This window comes from Talpa occidentalis, unplaced genomic scaffold (assembly GCF_014898055.3).
Source record: "Talpa occidentalis isolate TD23 unplaced genomic scaffold, MPIMG_talOcc4v2.1 talOcc4.11, whole genome shotgun sequence".
NCBI classification, from domain to species: Eukaryota; Metazoa; Chordata; class Mammalia; order Eulipotyphla; family Talpidae; genus Talpa; species Talpa occidentalis.
The window spans coordinates 75,819,343-75,839,802 of record NW_023601104.1 but is presented as its reverse complement, the minus strand read 5'-3'; the positions used below and the strand labels follow the sequence as shown (position 1 = coordinate 75,839,802).

Below are 20,460 nucleotides of genomic sequence, written 5' to 3'. Positions count from 1 at the left end.
TGGTAAAGGGTATCAACTGTAGATGAAAACTGGACATTCAGTGGTGATCTGTAGCTTGTACAGTTACTGAACTGTAATCCTGTATACCTGAAACCTCTGTATAGTTGTGAACCAATGTTACTTCAACGAAAATTTTAAAGACAGGGAACTCCCCTTGAATGTTATACTTTGTTACCTATCAAATAGATAAAATATAAAATTAATGTAAGCAGGGGTTCCTATATATTACATTTCTCCTCCATCAACAAATTGACATGAAAATAAACCTGACTACTCCCTCTACCAGGAATATAGTCAGTTTCAGGGCTAAGCAGAAGGTCACCTCTGAGAGGAATTCTGACACTTTACACCATGCCCACCTCCAGTAGATTTAATCCCCTTCTTATTCCCAAAGGGCCTGGGTTCCTTGCTGTAACTGCACCTCTACCAGATTTTATAGGTATTTGTTTATCCATCTCCCCTCACTAGGCTCAATGTTCCTTGAAGGCAGAGACTATAAATTACTCAACTTGGAATCTTCAACAGCTAACACAGGTCCTGGCACCTGACAGGCAGGTAGCAAATATTTGCCAACCTCATGCATACTGTTGGGAGGTGCCAAAATGGAACTGAAAAGAAGAGGTGCATATGTGAGCTCCAGTTTTTGTTTTGTCTTGAAACAACTGGCTCCTCTCTTACTGCTTAAGCAGGTAACTGAGCCAAGGGAACAGTTGCACCATGAAGCCTAAAACCAAATCAAGTGCAGAACAGACAGGGTGGTAATGGTGGTAGTGAGTGCATCAAAGGAAAGGGAAAAGATGAATGGAGTGCAGTTAATGGAGTGCTTGCATGCAAGGCTAGGCTTTAGAAATAATATCAAGAAAAGTGAATCCCCCTAGCCCCAGGGTACTGCCCATAATGGGAGAACCCAGCTATTGTGGAGATGGGGCCATACTCTGCATCTAATCATTTTAAGAAAGAATCTGCTTTGAATACAGAATAAAAAATAAGATAAAACATAGCCTGTCATTGAATTGTGACTTTAGACCAAGGGAAAAACATTTCAGTACAGATTAAGACTAGGTATTCATTATTTTAAAAGAAATATGTATAGCAGAAAACTGGAAAAAAAAAGGAAAACCATTTCACTTCAGTATACCCTTGGTATGTTAGTGACCACTTCCTCTAAGTAAAAAAAACAGGTGTAACAAAGTAGAGGTGGATGCCAGGGCTGGGGGAGGGGGGAATGCTGACTGTTTAATGCGTACAGTTTTAGTTTTGCCAGCTGGAGAGTTATGGAGATGAATGGTAGTGATGGCTGCACAAAATTATGAGTATGCTTAATACCACTGAAATGTGCACCTAAAAATGATTAAGACGGCCAAATTTTATATGTATTTTACCACCACAAAAAATATATGATTAAAGAAGGACCTCCATCTAAGCCTCATTTTCAAAATCAGCACTCATCCTTACAGGGAATATAACATCTAAACTTACAGGTAAGAGGAGAGGATCTGGAACTACTAGTTAGTCCCACCTCTGCCACCAACCAACTGGCAGATTATAAAGGTTCTCTGGCTTCCATGTAAAAAGGGCTCTAAGGTCTCTCAGCCACAGAATTCTCTGAGGTCCAAGTTTCTCATTGCATAACCTATCTCCTTCCTTCAGAAGTCACCTTTCCCCACCAGGAATCATGGAAAATCTGGGTGAGCAGGAATCATGGAAAATCTGCACCCACCCTTCTGATTTCCTTTCTTGGGACTAGTGTTATTCACCAATAGCATCTGGTAGAAGGCAATCTCATGAGCTATCCTGTCAAGCCCTCAGGGAAAGGTCTGGCCTTTCCCACCTCTGTGAACTCAGAGCAACAAAAGCTGGGTGACTGGGCTCTGTTGAATGTGGTAACATGACTACCCATTCCCAAGAGGAAGAACACGGGTCCTTAAGTCATGGCTTTGATCTTGAGAAAGCCACTTACCTCATCTCTGCCTCTGTTTTCTCATCTGACAAATGGGGCTGGTTGCTAGCTTTGGATAGTTATCTCACCAGTCTGAGGTGAGGCTCAAAAGAGACAAATTATGAGGAACTACTCTGGAGACTGGAATGAGTCAGGTTCTTTTTATTTACAGTCCTAGCCCAGACACCAAGAGAGCAGAAAGATGATACAAGCAGGGCAGGCTTCTGGTGTTAAGGAGAATCTGGAACAGGAGCCCAAAGTTCACCAAGTGTGCTTGACTACCCAAAGTTTGCTTGCTTTCTGTTGCCATAGATGCTTCTTTTTAAACAAAGAATCTGCTAAGATTAAAGGTGACCTAGGAGTCACCTTCAAAAATGGCTCATAGTCTAGGGAGGCAGCAGCAGTAGGTTGGGCCAGCCAGGTATTAACCAGGACATCCTTTCCCCAGGCTATCTCAGAGTCCATGTGCCTGGCTGCCTTGGCATTCCTCTGAAATGTTACAGTTCTGCTGGAAGGGTAGGGTCATTACAGTCTCCTGAGCTCTTCTCTGGAGATGAAAGGGTTCTGATTCAGTCAAGCTTGGCTAGGTGGATTTCTCTACCGTTCTGTGAGATCAGCTTTAGTTTACATGTAATTTTTGGGACAGATTATAAACTATGGTCCATCTCTCCATTAGATGGATAAGTAAAACCAACATAAATCTTCTTGTCTCATAGTATGGAAAGAGGATAGTAGTGGCAGTGTCTAGAACAAAAGTTTGTTCCTTTGATTAGCAGTCTTTACACCAATCTCCGATATAGCCAAGAGATGAGAAGGACAACAGTTCAAGAAGTCTGAACTGAATTCAACCAGTTCATTACATTTCAAAGTAGAAAGATAAGAAGTCCTGACTCTTTGAAGTCCAAAGCCCCAGAGGGGTTGATAAGAGAAGTACCACAGCTAAGGAAGCCTTCCCTTCCCCAGCCTTTGCTTCCCCATCAGTTTCCTCTGTACTCCCACTCACTCTGAAATTGCTGGGTCACAGCATCAAAAGAAATCTAAACATTTATCAGATCTTTTTTTTATTTTTTTTATTTTTTTTTTATTTTTATTTTTTTTTTTATTTTATTTTATAGAGGCATGCTTTATTTATTTATTTATTTGTTTGTTTTGTTTATATATGCACTGGGTACAGTCAGAAGCGCGGGAGGGTGAGAGAATTCACCAGAGCCAGAGCGGGGAACAGAACAGCCAGACTGACGAAATACACTGCTGAGGGGAGCAGCGGGCGGCAGGAGAGGTCTGCGGGCCATGTGGGACCCTCCTCCAGTGGCCGGGGAGCAGCCGGGGATCGAACCGGCGCCGCAGAGGCCGCGGGCAGCTTCGCAACCCAGCGCTCAACCGCTGCGCCACCGGGGAGGCCCCATTTATCAGATCTTAATGCTTCCCCTTCTTCCCCTCAAAATGACAAAATATTGTTACTTCTGGATAGCTTCAGTTTAGTTTCTCCCCTGTGGATAAAAGGCTCCTTCCAGTCTTGCTAACCTCTATATATCCTCTTTCTTTTACGCCACTAGCATCTGAGGGCTTCATAGAAGGCTCACCTTGTGCTACTGGACTTTGAGATCCTTTAGAGCCACAATGTCATCTTGCCCATTTCTTTTTAATATCTAGCTTTTTTTTTTTGATTATTGTACTTCAAAATTAATACAATTCTAAGAAAATTTTTTTTTATTTTTATAAATTTTATTTTTATATTCCCCATACAATTGCAACCCCCTTATTTTGACCCCAATCCCTCCTTTCCCAGCCCCTCACCCCCCATAGTGTGTCTCTGGTTCATAGTTGTTTGCTGATTTTGATTTTTTCTTTCTTATAGTTATTCTTTTTCCTGGTCCCTTATTTAAGTTTTCTAGATTCCTGCTATGAGGAGACCATCCGGTATTTTTCTTTTTCTTTCTGGCTTATTTTGCTGAGCATGATCCCTTCCAGTGCCATCCATGTTGCTGCAAATTGTATGTGTTTATCTTTTCTGATTGCTGAGTAATATTCCATAGTGTATATGTACCACATCTTCTTGATCCAGTCATCTATTTTTGGGCATTTGGGTTGTTTCCAAAGCTTAGCTATTGTAAATAGTGCTGCTTAATATCTAGCTTTTTAACACAAAAGTCACTAACATCAAGCTCTTGTTGAAATTCACTTCCAACTCACAAAAATCATCTTCAGTTTTCTTTATAAGTCACCTAAGCAAGGTACAATAGGTGTTAAAGGTGTTTTTTAATTGCTTTGCTATTCCTTACACCCTTGTCCTGTTCCCCCAAAACCTCTCATTCACATGCACTGGTTGTCATGCTTGCTTCCTACTCTACTGTTCAGGCTTCAGATAGCAGAGCCAGCAAAAACAGTATATCCCATCCCTAAGCCTTCTTTTAACAGTCTCCAACATCTTTCTTCTAGAGCAAGCAGGGTGACTATAGTATGGCTAGAACTTGAATGCAAGAAATAATCCTCAGTTCCAGACCCACCAAGGAACAGTGGCTAGGCCCCAGTCAAGTCAATCATTCTTCCTGGTGCTCAGGGGTGGGCCCAGATGATCCCCAAATGCCCTTTCAGTTCTAAGGAATCTGGAATGTCTTCTAGGGAATAGGAGGGGCCCAGAAGTATTTCCTCTCAAAACATAAATGAACAAAACTTCTGACTGGAAGGAAGGTGTTAAATCCATTCTTTTTGTTCTGGATAAGCAGTCCTTTCTATATCTCCCTAGGCCTATTCTAGAATCTCTCCCTCTGTACTGCAGCAAACTCGAGACTTCACTTTCCCATTTAGAACTTAATCAATTCATCAGCACATTTGTATAGGCCATCCGTACACAGTGTTCCTAAAGTACTTTCCAAAAATAACAAATGTCTAACAAAAACCCCAGCTTCCACATACACAAGAATTGCTGCAGAGGCCCAGACAGAAAGAGAAAAGATGTAAAAGAGAAGGACATATGAAAACAAGACAGACCCATTCAAGATCGAATACTGGAGAGAGAACACATAGTGCCTGTAAGCAGGAACTTGCCTCAGGCCATAAATTTCCAGCCCTGATGCCTAGAAAACACTGCTTTTCCAGTTCCAGCTTCACAAGTACCTGAGGAACTGAACCAGGATAAATCATTTTGCCTTCCTATAACTGTCCTCACCAGTTATGTGAAATAGTTCAATTAAGTATCTCTCAAGGAGGTGAAGATCATGGAAGGACCAGAATCTCAGTCTGCTTGGATACTATCACTTAGGTGGTCCAGGGCAAGTTATTTTCAGTTCTCCATCTGTAAACTGCATTAACAATACCCACCAAACTGGGCTGCTGTGAGGTGAAAATGAGATAAAAGTGAAGGAGATCAGATGGCACTCAAATTAGTGTTGGCTGAGGCCCTTCCTGCTCTTACAGGCTGTGACTGCTCCATTTAGACTCCCAAAGGGCATTGTTTTGGGTTGGAAACATATGCCCTGAGACTAGGCTCAACACACAAAGTTAGCTTAGTTAAAAGAACCATGAAGTTCTAAAAACACTTTTTCAAAGCACTTAGCATTCCTTCTCTCCAAATTAAATAATTATGCATGTGACTATACTAAAGTAATGTTTGTGTCTAGGTGGACCTAGAAGGTTTCTAGTCTGAATATTTTGTACAGAAGGATGAAGGCATGGACTTAACATGTGTTTTTCTCTATGTGTATACATACACATATACATACACAATATACGCATTACATATAACACACACACATTCCGTACCTCACTGAATAGGTATCTATATCCCTATTTTACAGATAAATGGAATCCAAGGGGCCTAGAAATCTTTCCTCCTCCAGCTTTCCCACTGCAAAGGGCTCCCTCCTCTTTTGTTGTCCAAATACAAGGTCAAGCTTGCTTACACCTCTTACGGGGAAACTCATCACTCTTAAGGGAAACTCATCAATTCAGCCCACAAGCATGAAAGGCTCTCCTGAATCCACAACAACTGCCTGGATCAAGAATGAGACAACCAATTACATCCCTTTCAGGGCCCACTCACAGTTATTTAACTCTTCTATGCTACACTTACTGCTGATAGTAAATTCCTGCAGAGACCACTAGCTCTGCCTCTTTCTGTGCCCCAAAGTACTCAACATTTACTTGTTCACTGAAGGGGAGAAAAAAAATAAACCCAAAAGACAGAATCTGTATAGGAAATACAGGTGGCAAAGTGGCAGCAGAGAGAAAACAAGAGGAAGGAAAAATCCTGAAATTTTGACCAGGTAACAAAAACAGATACTTGGTAGAAGTAGCTGTAATTGGTTCCTAGATCCCAGAGGCATACCTTATGTAAGACATCTTGGTTCCCATCAGAGCTGAGTGAAGCAAGCCTCAATAGCCACTTTGCAAATCAGTCTGGGAAGTTGATTTGCTAAATCTGACTTTTCAAGGCTCTGGTTTTGCTATACTGCAATTCAGGAAATATCTACTGGCTGTCTTCAGTGAAAGCTTGGGTGATCAGAGATGAAGTAGGATATATTCTTCCTCTCAAGGAATTCACTATCTATGTTAAGAGAAATTACACATATATCTGTAGTATATTGAAAGTGTTACCAGGGCCAAATTAAAGGGTTTTTTTTTGTTTTGTTTTTTAGACCTGTAAGATCTCTGAGGAGATGCAAAACAAAACTTCTGATTGGGAGTGGTGGGGGTGGTAAAAGAGAAAGCTGTGAGCAGGACCTTGAAGATCATGTACATATCTAGTGAGCTCTTAGGACAGTTTTGCATGCTAACTGTTAAAGAAAGAAAATGAACAATTCCTCAAAGGAGAGCAGATAATGAGAAAAAAAATAGTGATAATTTTGTCTGCCAAGACCCACAGTATGCTGCTGTCTGTTAACAAAAAATAAGTATCTTTACATATACTTTCACTGAAGGGATGCTTGGGTGCTAGATTTTGGTTTCTGAAGCATTCATAGCTGTGTAGGACATACCTCCTTCAGGTCAAAAATAGCAAACCCAAGAGAACTGGCTGATGCAGTTATGTTTAGTTTTTACCATCCCCGTGGATCACTTTCCAAAGGTCCCCAAGTGGGATGGTATAAACAGGTCTGTGTCACTTCCTGGTTCTCAGGCCTTCTGCTATTCCCAGTCAGTCTGGGAAGGCTGCCTATTTAAAAATAAACACTAAAAACTTACCCCAAACCCCAACCTTAAACCACCCTTTCGTATATTTCATTCAATTTCACTGAAATTAAAGAGTTGAGCAAGAAATGAGACAAAAGTGACCACAGAGAATGAATCCTTAAATTTAAAAATATATTCTGAGTTCAAGGTCAGGAGATTTAGATTCTATTCAAAAGTCTGCCTTTAGCTGAAAAACCTGACCTTGAGCATGCAAGATGCTTCATATCTGTGCAAAGCTGCTTCAGCATACTGTACCCCAATAGTTATCCAATCATTCTGGACCTCAGTTTCCTTGTGAGTAGCTATAAAACCACACTAACAGTTGGATCTCATAGGGCTATCATAAGTATTATATGGGGGAAATGCATGTAAAGAATTTAGTGTAGTGCTTGGCACTTAGTGAGTCATCAAAAAGAGCAATTATTAAAGTTATCATCACCTATCATTATTTTCATCATTATCTGAAAAATGTAAGAGTTGAGCTATGTGATCACTACTGAAGAGCTTCTCTGGTTCCAAAATCCTATGATTCTTTAGGTCATTTCCTCATTTTTCTCTTTTTTTAAGAGACTAGACAGAAGGAAAGGGAGATAAATTTGGCTAAGCATGACAGTTATGAACATATCCTCAGCATTTGTTAGACACAGGAGGATAAAACCATGAAATCCATCAGTGAGTAAAAAGGAGCAGATTACTCTCCCTAATAGAAAAGCATTCTCTATTCCTTGCATTAAACCCATAGTATGTAACAAATCCACCCACAATGCTCTGCCTGTATTTCAATTAACACTCTTCAAGAGCAATGCCTTCTTGGGCCAGTGTAATCTAACTTCACATACTTCATCTTTAACTGTATTTTCCCAGCAGTTCCTTAAAGCAACCCTAAAAGGGACCAGTGGTCAATTCACCAGTTTGTAAGCCTCTTCCTTAATATAAGTTCAATGTGACAAAAACTCTAAAAGCTTTTCCCAAAAGGGCCTTTGGACACCCAGAGGTATTCAGCTTTACTAAGGTCAAGGTATTATGTGTTTATAATTAAACTATAATTAAGTTCAGATAAACAAGACAAATGTTTTCTTTATTCATTCACTGCCGGTGATATGCCAAATGCTATAGAAGATGCCCAAAACTAACAGGATGAAATGAGCGAGAACAATAAAGGATAATGCCTAGGGTTTTGGCTTAAGTGACTAGATAGTAGAAGCTACCACAGGAGAAAGCACAAGCATACAAGCAGATTTTGGTGGGGAATGTAATAAATTTAGTTCAGATTATTCTTGGATATGTTGAATTGTAGGTGCTTGAAGGATATTCACGTAGAAAGATCAAACAGGCAAATTGAAAGTGAGTGTTAGGGCTTCCCTGGTGGTGTAGGGGTTAAAGACAGCACTATTAAGCTACTGCGAGCCACTGCAGCACAAGCTCCATCCCAGCCTGTCAGGGAACAACCTACATGGCAGGGCAGACCTCTCCTGCCTCTCCCGCTGCTCCCCTCAGCAGTGTATTTCCTTAGATCTGCCTATTCTGCTCCCCACTCTCTCTGGTGAATCCTCTCACCCCCACCCCCACCCCACCACACCTCTGGCTTGCACCCCAGTTCTTATATGCATAAATAAATCTTTTTTAAAAAAGTGTGTGTGAAACACTATAGAGCACTCTGAGCTTGGGATGTAATCATGGAGTTATCAGTCTGTAAGTGATGGTTGGAACCATGTAAAAATGATGAGGACAAGAGCTGAGTGAGAAGAGAGTCAAACACAGAATCTTGGGGCTAACACTAGCTTTTTAAAAGGTAATCAAGGAAGGAGAAAGACACTCAAGAAAGTATAAGCAAACTGGGAGCCTATGTATAACAGATGTCAAGGGAGAGCCAGAGAAATCCAAGGAGGATGTGAGGGGGGTTTGCAAATTGAAGCAAAGATCCAGTAAGATGAAGACTTAAAAATGCCCATCTAGCAGGCAGGAGGCCAGTGATGACCTAATCAAGAGCAGTTGCACTGGAGTGGTGAGGGCAGATCACATTGACTTAAACAGGAAATCAAAGTGAGAAAGTAGACATTGTAAGGACAGAACTACTGTGAGGGAAAGGTTAAGAAAAGAAAGGGGGGAGGGCCTCCTTGGTGGTGTAGGAGTTAAAGTCTCAGCACTATCAAGCTATCACCATCCACTGTAGCATGAGTTTGATCCCTGGCTAGGGAGTTAACCCACATGGCACAGCAGATCTCTCCTATCTTGCCCGCTGGTCCCCTGCTCCCCTGAGCAGTGTATTTCAGTAGATTTGCCTTCTCTGCTCCCCACTCTGTCTCTGGAGAATCCTCTCACCCCCCCCACACACACACGTTGGACCCACACCCCAGTTCTTGTATGCAAATAAATAAAAATAAATCTTAAAAAAAAAAAAGAAGGGAGAAGACTGGATAGTGGCAAGAGGGGATTTGTATGCCACATGTTGTACCTATTTTTTGGGGGGGGGCATAGAAGAACTAAAATGTAGGATAGAGGTGCTGGGGGTGAGAAGATTCACCAGAGACAGAGTGGGGAGCAGAACAGGTGAGTAAGGAGAGGTCTGCTGCGCCATATGTGGGTTAGCTCCCTGGCCGGGGATAGAACTCAGTCAGTAGCAGTGATAGCACTGAGACCTAATCCCTAGGCCAAAAGGGAGGGCCACAAGTTGTTCCTATGGATTTCAGTTAAGATTTCCTAAACTGTCCAGACAGCTCAGAAACCTCCCCATAGATAGCCCTCTGACAAGATACTCCTATGGTACAGTTGATCAAAGCTAGGGAGAAGATAGGGATGAATATTAGAGTTACCTACTTCCTTAACATTCAACAACAAAAATCCCTTGATACCACTGCCTTGAAACTGCTACCTCTTCTGTAGGACTTGACTATTTTTTAAGATTTATTTTTATTTATTTATGCATACAAGAACTGGGGTCTAGGCCAGAGGGGTGAGGGTAAATGAAAGGATTCATCAGAGACAGGACAGAGACAATGGGGAGCAGATCAGGCTGATCTACTGAAATACACTGCTGAGGGGAGACAAGTGGACTAGCTCCCTAGGAGTGGGTGTGTGTGTGGGGGGGGGGGTGTCGAATTCATGCTGCAGTGGCTGTCAATAGCTTGAGAGCACTGAGACTTAACCCCTTGCGCCACCAGGAGGCCCTCTGAAGAACTTGTAGTCAATCACATGGCAGTACATTCTCCATAAATAACCCCGTTTGTTATTTCCCTCCTTCCTACTAAAAATGTCACCTGAGTATTTTCTCCTGAGGTTCAGGTTCAAGATGAAGGATCATGTTCTTCATTTCCATCTACTGAAGCTTAACAATCCCAATAAGGAATATACTTAAGTCAAACAAGAGTGTCTGACACTGTCTTCCGGCTCCAAATGTTCTTTACATTGTGTAAGTTCCAAGATGCCTCCTAATTTATAACCAAACCATGACTTGTGCTGTTCTCTTCCTCAAAATTACACAAACTTCCTATAAGCTGTCACTGCAAGGCCTCAAGCAAAAAGGAAAATCAAGAACTTGCCCACTATTTCCTTCCCCTATGATTAATCCCATCCCTGGCTTCTATTTATGCCCTTACATCCTTACATGACCCTCTAATTATAGAACCCCTCCACCAAGGCCTGTATGTTCAAGGTCCAGTTGCAATCATTCTTCTAATATTCTCTATGCGAGGCTCTAAATCAGGATCTGACAAGAAAGGAATCTTGTTAATTTATAAGGGAAATTCCCTTAAATATACAGAAACTCCAAATGCAACATCAAATTAATCAAAGTTCAGGCAGAGGTAGCAAAGGACTTCTTAAAGTCCAGGTAATGTCCCAGAAAATTTTGAGAGAGAGAGAGAAACAAATGAGAAACAAATCATAAATGAGGAAATCTTATATTTGTCTCTAGACAAGACATCTGGATGTATTTCTAACATATATCTTTCTTTAGGAACTTACTGACTTCATTCAACATATACAGAGAGTACATAAATATAGCAGGTTCCATGAAAGGTCCAAAGATGGGGGAGAAGCACATGGCCTTAAAGCATTTACAGTCTATTTGTCTATAGACAAATAACTGTGATATAGGTAGGACGTGAAAAATACGGAGAAGCTTTGTAGCCAAAGTGTCAAAAACAAAACAGGAGAGGGAGCCCAGAAGAGGGAAATAAAACGTTACTAACAGGGTCAATCGATCTGGGTTTTAGGGGCACAGAAAAAGGCAGTTCAAATCCTGATTCTGCCTCTTGCTTCTTACAGGAAGCATACTGGGCATACTGCTTTACTACTGTGAACCTCTGTTTTTGTCACATAAAAACCTGGGGTAACAACACCTATTAAAAAGAATTGCAGAATCCATAATTCACACATTTTGGGGAAGAGTTTAAAATAGTATCTACCAAAGAATAAGTCCAATTACAACAGACAACTCCATAAAAGGGAAAGGTACCATGTTTCCCACCCCACTTAACTCTGGGCAGAACTGAGCAGCCAGGTGAAGCTAGGTGGCGTGGAAGGCACGTGGACCCTGGGACACACAGAGGAAAGACATAGAGAACAAGGGCTCACGTGCTTCTCAGCTTTCAACGTGTACCGGGGACTTAAAGGAGACCTGGAGAAGAGACATGTAGAGACACTTGAAAGAGAAACAGGTGAAAGGCAAATGGGGCAGCCGTTACCTTTACACATATATACTCTGATTTTGCTACTTTCCTCTCAGACTCGCCTGGCCCTTTTCTCCCCTTTCCTATGGTTCCCTGCCAGAAGGTACCTTAGGCTTGCAGCAAGTTTTAGGGCCTCATTGGCCCCATTTCAGGCTAACCCTGTTTGGCTAAGCATTTACCCATAAGAGGATGGGTAACTTCGGATGTTTTATTCAGAATATTCTGTCTTTTCTTTCTTTACACACTAATCCTATTAAAGTTCTTTCACACTAAGTATGCTTTGTTTTTGTGCACAAAGATGGCTAGATCCCTTTAGAGAGTATGAGAGTTTAAGGGTCCCAGGGCCCTGCCTTGGTCACCTGTTAACACAAGTGAGACAGAAGTGTCACTGCACATAGAGATTTAAAGCTCCTTCCCTCCCCCCACAGGGCAGTCTGAGCCCAACTCGTGGCTAGGCAACTGAGCACCTGCTTATCAATTGGGCCTACTGGTTCAATTAGTTGCACAGGTTAAATGACACCATGATCAGAAGGTATAGGAAGGAGGCTCAAAATAAGTATATATTTGCATGTTCAAGCCAGGATCACACCTGAAAGTGTACACTTAGCCTTCCACTGAAAAATGCTGCATAAGACTTTAGGCAAAGTTACAGGTTATACTAGGTACAGTATGATACTGAGCCACACTATTTTGGAGGATATAGCAGGTATTTAATAAATGTTTGGCAAACTGACATGGCCTGAACCTGGCTGAGTTCTCAATAAAAAGTGTCTAAATGGATCCATTTTCAACAGTGAACATAAAAGGAAAAGGTATCCAAGGTTAAAAATTGGCCTGAGTTGACAGTCTAAGGAACTTCTATCTTCAGCCATGAAGAAACAACAGGCACTAGATTTACTCCTTCCTTTGGCAATCAGAAAGCCAGGTATATAAAACAATGGTTTTGAGATATTCAATAATAGGCGGCATTAGGCAGCAATCCTTGAGGATGAGTCAAGAAATGCAGCAAGCTCTACTAACAGTATCCTAGCTAATGCCCAGACCACAGGACAGGAAAGATTTTAACAATCTCACTGAGTTGAAGAGAGAAAGGTGGGTATTTGGGGAGATAAAAGTGGTTAACTTTGTGGGACAGAGTAACTGACAAAAATGAGCTGCAGAGAAAATAAGCTCCAGAAAACTTCAGAGAGAACCCTCTTGGAGTCTTTGGTTGCTTACTGATCTGTGCATGTGTGTGTGGCACTGGCAAGGGAAGAACGAATGGAAGCAGGCAGCATGACCCAGGGAGCTCACACAGAGCCAAAAATAGTTCATGTCCTCAGTAGTTAAAGTGGAAAAATCTAAAACACAAGGCACTGGAAGAAATCTTCAGAAGGGTTATGCCTAAGTGGTGAGACCCTCATAGTCCTAGGGGTTAGTGCTAGACTAAAGGCTGCTCTGAACAAAGTTTTAAAACCAGCCTTAAAAAGAATCAAACTAATTCCAAGTTACTGAATTACTTCTGAGAACAAAGTCCAAAAGAATTTAAAAGAATACAAAAAGTTCCAGCACGGCAACATGAAACTATGTCTAGCTTCCAATCAAAAATTAACAGCCATGCAAATAAGCAGAAAAATATAACCATAACTAAGAGAATAATCAAATAATAGAAGCAGACCTAAATATAACACGACGACAGAATTAATGGACAAGGATGTTAAAGTTTGTATCATAAAAATATTCCACGTGTTCAACAGAGAAAAGGAAGGCATGAGTCTGAAGAAAGAAATAGAAGACATAAAGAAGACCCAATTAACCTTTTAGTGGGAAAAATGTAAATACCTTAAGTGAAAAATACACAGGATGGGTTGATCAGATTATATGCTGCAAAAGAGAAAATTAATGAACTTGGAAACATAACAACAGAAAACTATCCAAAATTATATACACATAACATGAGTCAGAGGTGGAACAATATCAAACAGCCTAACAGGGGCCTCCCCTGGTGGAGCAGGCGGTTGAGCACCACACTGTGAAGCTGTCCGCAGCCTCTGCAGCAGCAGTTCGATCCCAGCCAGCCAGTGAGGGTCCCACATGGCGCAGCAGATCTCTCCTGTCTCCCCCACTGCTCCCCTCAGCAGTGTATTTCGTCAGTCTGCCTGTTCTGTTCCCTGCTCTGTCTCTGGTGAATCCTCTCACCCGCCCGCACATCTGGCATGTACCCTGGTTCTTGTATAAAAAAAAAAAAAAACAGCCTAACATATGTATATGGGGACAGGCAGTGATACAAAAAAACATTTTAAGAAATAATGGTTGAAATTTTTTTCAAATTTGATGAAAACTATAAACCTATAGATCTAATAAACTCATCAACCCTCAAGAGTAAGAAACACACACAGGGCCTCCCCTGGTGGTGCAGCGGTTGAGCACTGGGCTGTGAAGCTGCCCGCAGCCTCTGCAGTGCCGGTTCAATCCCCGGCGGCTGGGCGAGGGTCCCACATGGCGCGCAGACCTCTCCTGCCATGCCCGCTGCTCCCCTCAGCAGTGTATTTTGTCATGTCTGCCTGTTCTGTTCCCTGCTCTGGCTCTGGTGAATTCTCTCACCCTCCCACGCTTCTGACTGTACCCAGTGCTTGTATAAATAAATAAATAATCTAAAAAATAAATAAAACTTGTAAAGTTTTTTAAAAAAAAAAAAAAAAAAAGAAACACACACAAAGGAAAACACAAAAAGTCACATTATAATCAAAATGCTGAAAACCAATGATAAAGAGAAACCTACAATAGCAAAGGGGGTGGTGGGTGGGGAAAAACATGGTATTCAGTGGAATCACAGCAGGCTTACTGTCAGAAACAATGCAAGACAGGAGGCAATGGAGCATCCTGTTCAACTTACCGGGAAAAAAATCTGTCTGATATTGGCTAAAAGTTGACAAGAATTATGAAGTTCCCACTGGTGAAGTATTTTTCAGGGAGGCCTGTGCTAAGCACAAGATTGGGACTCAGTGGCCTTAAAAACAATTGTCAGTATCCTCTGAAAAGTGAAAAGTGGTAAACGACTCTTTCTCAGGTTCACACAAAAGGGCATTTACTCATGTTTTATACCTATGTACTCAGATCACTGAGGAAACTCATGGAGCCAAGGGGAGGTCCAGAGAAGCCAGCAGTTAAGGCATGAGGGACCCAAGAAAGGGTTCTGTAAACAATGGCTGAAAGGCCAGCCCAAGCCCTCAGGTTTAAAATAAGAAAGTCCTGGGCCTCCCCGGAAGTGGTTGAGCGCTGGGTTGCGAAGCTGCCCGCACTCTGCAGCGCCGGTTCAATCTCCGGCTGCTCCCTGGCCACCGGAAGAGGGTCCCACATGGTGTGCAGACCTCTCCTGCCGCCCACTGCTCCCCTCAGCAGTGTACTTCGGTCCTTCTGCCTGCTCTGCTCCCCGCTCTGGCTCTGGTGAATTCTCTTACCCTCCCGTACTTCTGACTGTACCCAGTGCTTGTATAAATAAATAAATAAACAAAAAAACAAGAGTTCTCCTTTAAAAAAGAAAGAAAGAAAGAAAGAAAGAAAGAAAGAAAGAAAGAAAGAAAGAAAGAAAGAAAGAAAGAAAGAAAGAAAGAAAGAAAATCCTTACTAGCCTCCCAAAAAAAAAGTCAATCTTTTTTTTTAAATATTTTTAAAGATTTATTTTATTTATTTATGCATACAAGAGCAGGGGTACAGGCCAGAGGTGGGGGGTGAGGAAGGCTGAGAGGATTCACCAGACACAGAGTGGGGAGCAGAACAGGCCAATTGACTGAAATACACTGCTGAGGGGAGCAGCAGGTGAGACAGGGGAGGTCTGCTGCCCTGTGAGGGTTAGCTCCCTGGCCCAGGGATCGAACTCATGCTGCAGATAGCTTCATAGGGAGGTCCCGAAGTCAGTCTTTTTAATCAAGTGTTAACAGGGGGAAGAAGAAGGCTAGTATGGACCACTGAAGAAGTAGTGCTGGCATCACTTGTGAGTTCATTAGAAATGCTAAATCTCAGCCTTCCTCCTTAATTTACTAAATCAGAATCTGCACTTTAATAAGAACCCCCAAGTGATCAAAGGAATGTTGAAGTTTGAGATATCCAGTATGTTGCTCTTCTGTTCCCTATGTTGTCACCTCTTCAGCTTGGTAAAGATAACTTTTTAAGATTCTTTCTATTGGGCCTCCCGGATGGCGCAGCGGTTGAGCGCTGGGTTGCGAAGCTGCCCGCGGCCTCTGCGGAGCCGGTTCGATCCCCGGCTGCTCCCCGGCCACCGGAGGAGGGTCCCACATGGCGCGCAGACCTCTCCTGCCGCCCGCTGCTCCCCTCAGCAGTGTACTTCGGTCCTTCTGCCTGCTCTGCTCCCCGCTCTGGCTCTGGCTCTGGTGAATTCTCTCACCCTCCCGCGCTCCTGACTGTACCCTGTGCTTGTATAAATAAATAAATAAATCTTAAAAAAAAAAAAAAAATTCTTTCTATTACAGGGCAATCCCAATGTAAAATGGGTCACCAGAGTGTGGGTCCTCACCTGCGTGCTTAAAGGGACTTATAATGAGACTGAAGTGCAGGAAAAAAAAGTTACTGAAGGGTTTATTTACAAAAATGGAAAATGAAAAGAGGAATAAATCAGGGAGAAAGATATATGTATGTATATTGGTGAAGACATCCTACCAGTTTCACTGAACTGGAACCCCAAATAGCCCACTAAAGGCTGGCAAAAACCAACAACCCTCGGGGCCTCCCTGGTGGCGCAGGCGGTTGAGCACCGCACTGTGAAGGTGTCCGCAGCCTTTGCAGTGCCAGTTCGATCCCAGCCAGCCAGCAAGAATCCCACATGGCGAAGCAGACCTCTCCTGTCTCGCCTGCTGCTCCCCTCAGCAGTGTATTTCAGTAGATCTGCCTGTTCTGTTCCCCACTCTGTCTCTGGTGGATCCTCTCACCCTCCCACGCCTCTGGCCTGTACCCCTGTTCTTGTATTAAAAATAATTAAAAAAAAAAACCCAAACCAAAAACCCTCAAGGCCCACATGCCTCTAAGTTATATACCAAGCCTGGCTGCTTAACTCCACCCTCAGTTCCCAGCTATCCTCCCTCTGGTGGTGATGACATTATGGGTGCCTTGGATCTCTTTGGTCTGGGATGGGGGTGGAGTCCATAAAACCTGAGTTTGTGGAGTGCATTCAGGACATTCAATGCCCCCAACATTTCCACATTCTCCCCAGCTCCTTGCACAGTTGGGCAAATGTGAATACACCACTACAGAACCTCCAAACCCAGTCACCAAGAATGATAAGGATAGGTTACTCCTTTCCCATGTCTATCTACACAAGACTAGAAAGGGGCAAGGCTTAAAGTACAATTAGGATCTTCCAAATAAGTGTTTTAGCCCCCTCCTGTTCAGACTTCACAGGTAGAAGGATGGAAAAAGGGATAGTGAAGCTAAAAGCACAAACTGGGGGGTTAGGAAGGGGAGGGAAGAGACTCATTTACATCTAAACAAAGACTGAAAGAGGCCCAAAGTTTCACTTCTCAAGTTTTGTTTTGTTTTGTTTTAATTTTTGCTCTGGCTCTTTCTTAGGGGCATGGGCAAAAGGGCAAAGCACTCACACAGAGTAAACAAAAACCCAGCAAGGGTTCTCCTTAGCAGAGTAGTGGGGGGCAGCAGGTAGAACAAAAGCAAGATCTCTATGGAAGGCAGCACACAGAGCACAGAAAGAGAGGGCAGAATGTGGGAGGAGAGCCAGGCTCAGCCTTTCAGTCAGAGCTGCTTACCCCACATCTCCTCCCTGCAAGGATAGTTCACCCCTCACCCCACTTGCAATCACAAGCAGCAGATGGCCCAGCCCAAGGCGGCTGGCAAAGACAGCCCTCTGCAGGTGCCTGCCTCCAGAGCTGGAGATGGGGAGGAGCAGGGCGAAGTCCAGGCACATCCCAGGTAGAAGCAACACTTTACAAGAGGGTTCTGGGCGAGAAGTCTAATGCTATGCCACAAGACAAACCTTAAACTCCAAAACAACTCTCAGCATTATCTAAGGTTCTCCCTCACCCACATTCAGTAGTCAGAAAGAAAGCCTTGATGGGGAGGGCTGGGGGAAGGGGGTGTTGGGAAGACCCAGAACAGTTCCCAGAATACACTGGGAAATGCTGAACTAGGAGAAGTTATTTAATCATTCATCGTTTACTGTGTATCTATTATATTCCAGGTACTTCACCAGCAACTAGGGATATACAGTGGTGACAGTAGACAATCTCTGCTCTCAGGAAACTCACAGTATAACCAGAAAGGTAATATACATCTAAAAGATAGGATTCTGCATTTCTGAATCACATACCATTGTAAATAAGTGTTACCTCAATAAAAAAAATTTAAGGGATAAAGAGACAAAGTTAACACACTGGTAGGAGCGTTGAGCACAGTGCAATATGGCATGCAAAGGAGGGGCAAACACTCCCACTGTTACAGGGCAGGGAGAGGGGCAGCCCAGTCCCTGCAAACCTACCTACTCTAAATGGGTTCTGCCATCCACCGCATCAACACAAAACATATGAGACTTTAATGGGAAGGAACTTTAATACAATTAGGAAACAATACAGGAAAGGTAAAGAATCTAGTTTCTAAATGAAGCACCCAAAGTTACCCGTCCCCTCGTGGGTAAAAGTCCATCCAAATGGGATTGGCCCAGAGCAAGGCCCCAAAGCCTGCCCCAAGTCCAAAGCATCTTCCAGTGGGGACCCACAGAAAAGGATCCGAAACAACCAGACAAGTGTGAAAGGAAAAGAGCAAAATCAAGACGAACACCGCCACTGTCACCTCCCCACAGATCTCTCACCCACATCTGTTTCAACCAGTCCACGACCAAAAAGCAAGCGCAGTTTCTTCACGTGTCTCTCGGCTCCATGTGCCTCCTCCAGGTCTCCTCTGGCTCTGCATATTGCTTCCTTCCTTCCTCAGCCTCCTCTGCAGCTTCTTCTATTCCTGCTCAGCTCCACTCTCCTTTTGGGTGGGGCAGGAAACCTGGAACATCCCCCTGTCCTGGGGACCACCCTGTTACACCACCAGTATGGGGAGCAAGCAGCAGTCTAAGCTGACACTGACATTAAAAGGTGTTAGCCAGACTGAGCAGAAAGAGGTGGGTGTAACGGGAGGGTAGGGTATCCCAAGAGAGGGAATAGTCTGAAGGCAAAAGAGGACTGGCAACAGCAAGTTGTTGTGTTCCAGCCTTTGGTACCCTGGTCATATTCACCAGGAGCAGACCCATGGGTTTGTCAGAGGATCCTGACCACTACCTACGGATACTCTGGGTAATTTTATAAAGTCCAACTTATCCATTTTACTTGGGGCAAAGTGAAGCTGAATAGAGGGCCCATGACTTGCCTATGGACACAGGGCTAACATAGTGGCTGAAGCAGAACTCAATTTTCCCAACTTTTTACAAAGCAAAGTTTCCTAAAATATCTTCCCAGAATCTAACCACCTCTCTCAGACAGAGAGCCAAACCAGTACCATGTTCTGTCCTTTCTGAGCACCCAAGGAACGGCTTATATCCAGGCCTCAGCCAGATTAGGAAGTCTAGCAGCAACAGTCTCCAGGAACTCCAATGTGGCAGGAGTAGTTCATGAGAAAACAAGAGCAATTCCCTGTTTCTTCCAGAAAGAAGGCAACAGTCATACACAGCAATTCTCAAGGGAGGTTATAGTTTTGTTGTTTGTGTGTGTGTGTTTTGGCAAAAATAGGTTCCCATTGGAAATGAAAAATTGTTGTTCTGGGACCTAAGGGAATTGTCAGCCAATACAGAAACAGGAGGTGAGTCTGAGCTACTGCAAAATCAGGCAGTCTCAATTAAGACTCCCACCCTTTTCCCCAGGAAGCCCACCCCCTCCTCTGGCTAGTCACACTAAATTAGCCTGTGAGCAACAGTCATTTCTGAAGGTCTCCCTATTGTTCTAACCTTGCATGATGGGCCATCAACCAGCCAACCAAGTCCTAGGAGTTTTAGGTCCCAGCTGCCCTTATTCTGACCTCCATGTCCACCTTCAATAGTACTGGCTCTATGAAGGTCCCCCAGCCTCCAGACTGCCACCCATTCTGTATCAGAGTGTGTACAGAGTGGAAGAAAGTGTTTGTTACGTTTTAGAGTATAACCCCCTATTGAATCTAAATAGGAGGCACAGTTATTCAACTGCAAAGCAGAATTCCTCCTCTTGTCATAATAAAATAAAGATGCATGTCAACAACCAGCTAGTTGGTTAAAACGAGTGGAAAGATACTAAGGGTGCTAGGCAAAGAGGGTAAGACACACTTACTAATCTCATCTCGATGCCTAGCAAATCTCAGCTCCAAGACTTTGAGCTATCAGTATAATGAAAACATCCTAATGATCAGAAATCTTTCTTGTCCAAAATACCTTCAGATACTGTCTCTGACGCCCTACTCAAATGCAACTGCCATAGGCTTGTCCTTGCTAATACCAGCCAAGAAGCCTAGTTAGACATGAATACTCAGGTAAGAAAGTGGCCTGCCAGAAAAACTGACTTAGTACTCAAGGGCTGAAAAGCAATATTTGACCTAGTACAACAAATGGGGCTATAATGGGCACCTTGTGTCCTAAACTCCTTCACAAGTTTCACAAGTACACTAGGAAGCTCTGGGTGGAGGGGCAGGTGGTAGTGGTGTGCATCTGGGGGTGGGAACCACAGT

The 20,460-nt window shown here is 43.2% G+C and overlaps 1 protein-coding gene across 4 annotated transcripts in view; it reads right to left on the bottom strand.

Annotated features, from left to right (window-relative positions):
- Positions 1–20,460, bottom strand: part of SUSD6 (sushi domain containing 6) — a 96,174-nt gene that overhangs the window by 50,102 nt on the left and 25,612 nt on the right. Inside the window, exon 1 of one of the 4 annotated variants that reach the window (XM_037503577.2) lies at positions 6,267–6,284. The exons of the other annotated variants lie outside the window; for them this stretch is intronic. The gene's annotated coding sequence lies outside the window, so the exon portion shown is untranslated. Of the gene's footprint in view, positions 1–6,266; positions 6,285–20,460 lie in introns of those variants that run through there. 4 annotated transcript variants of the gene reach the window in all.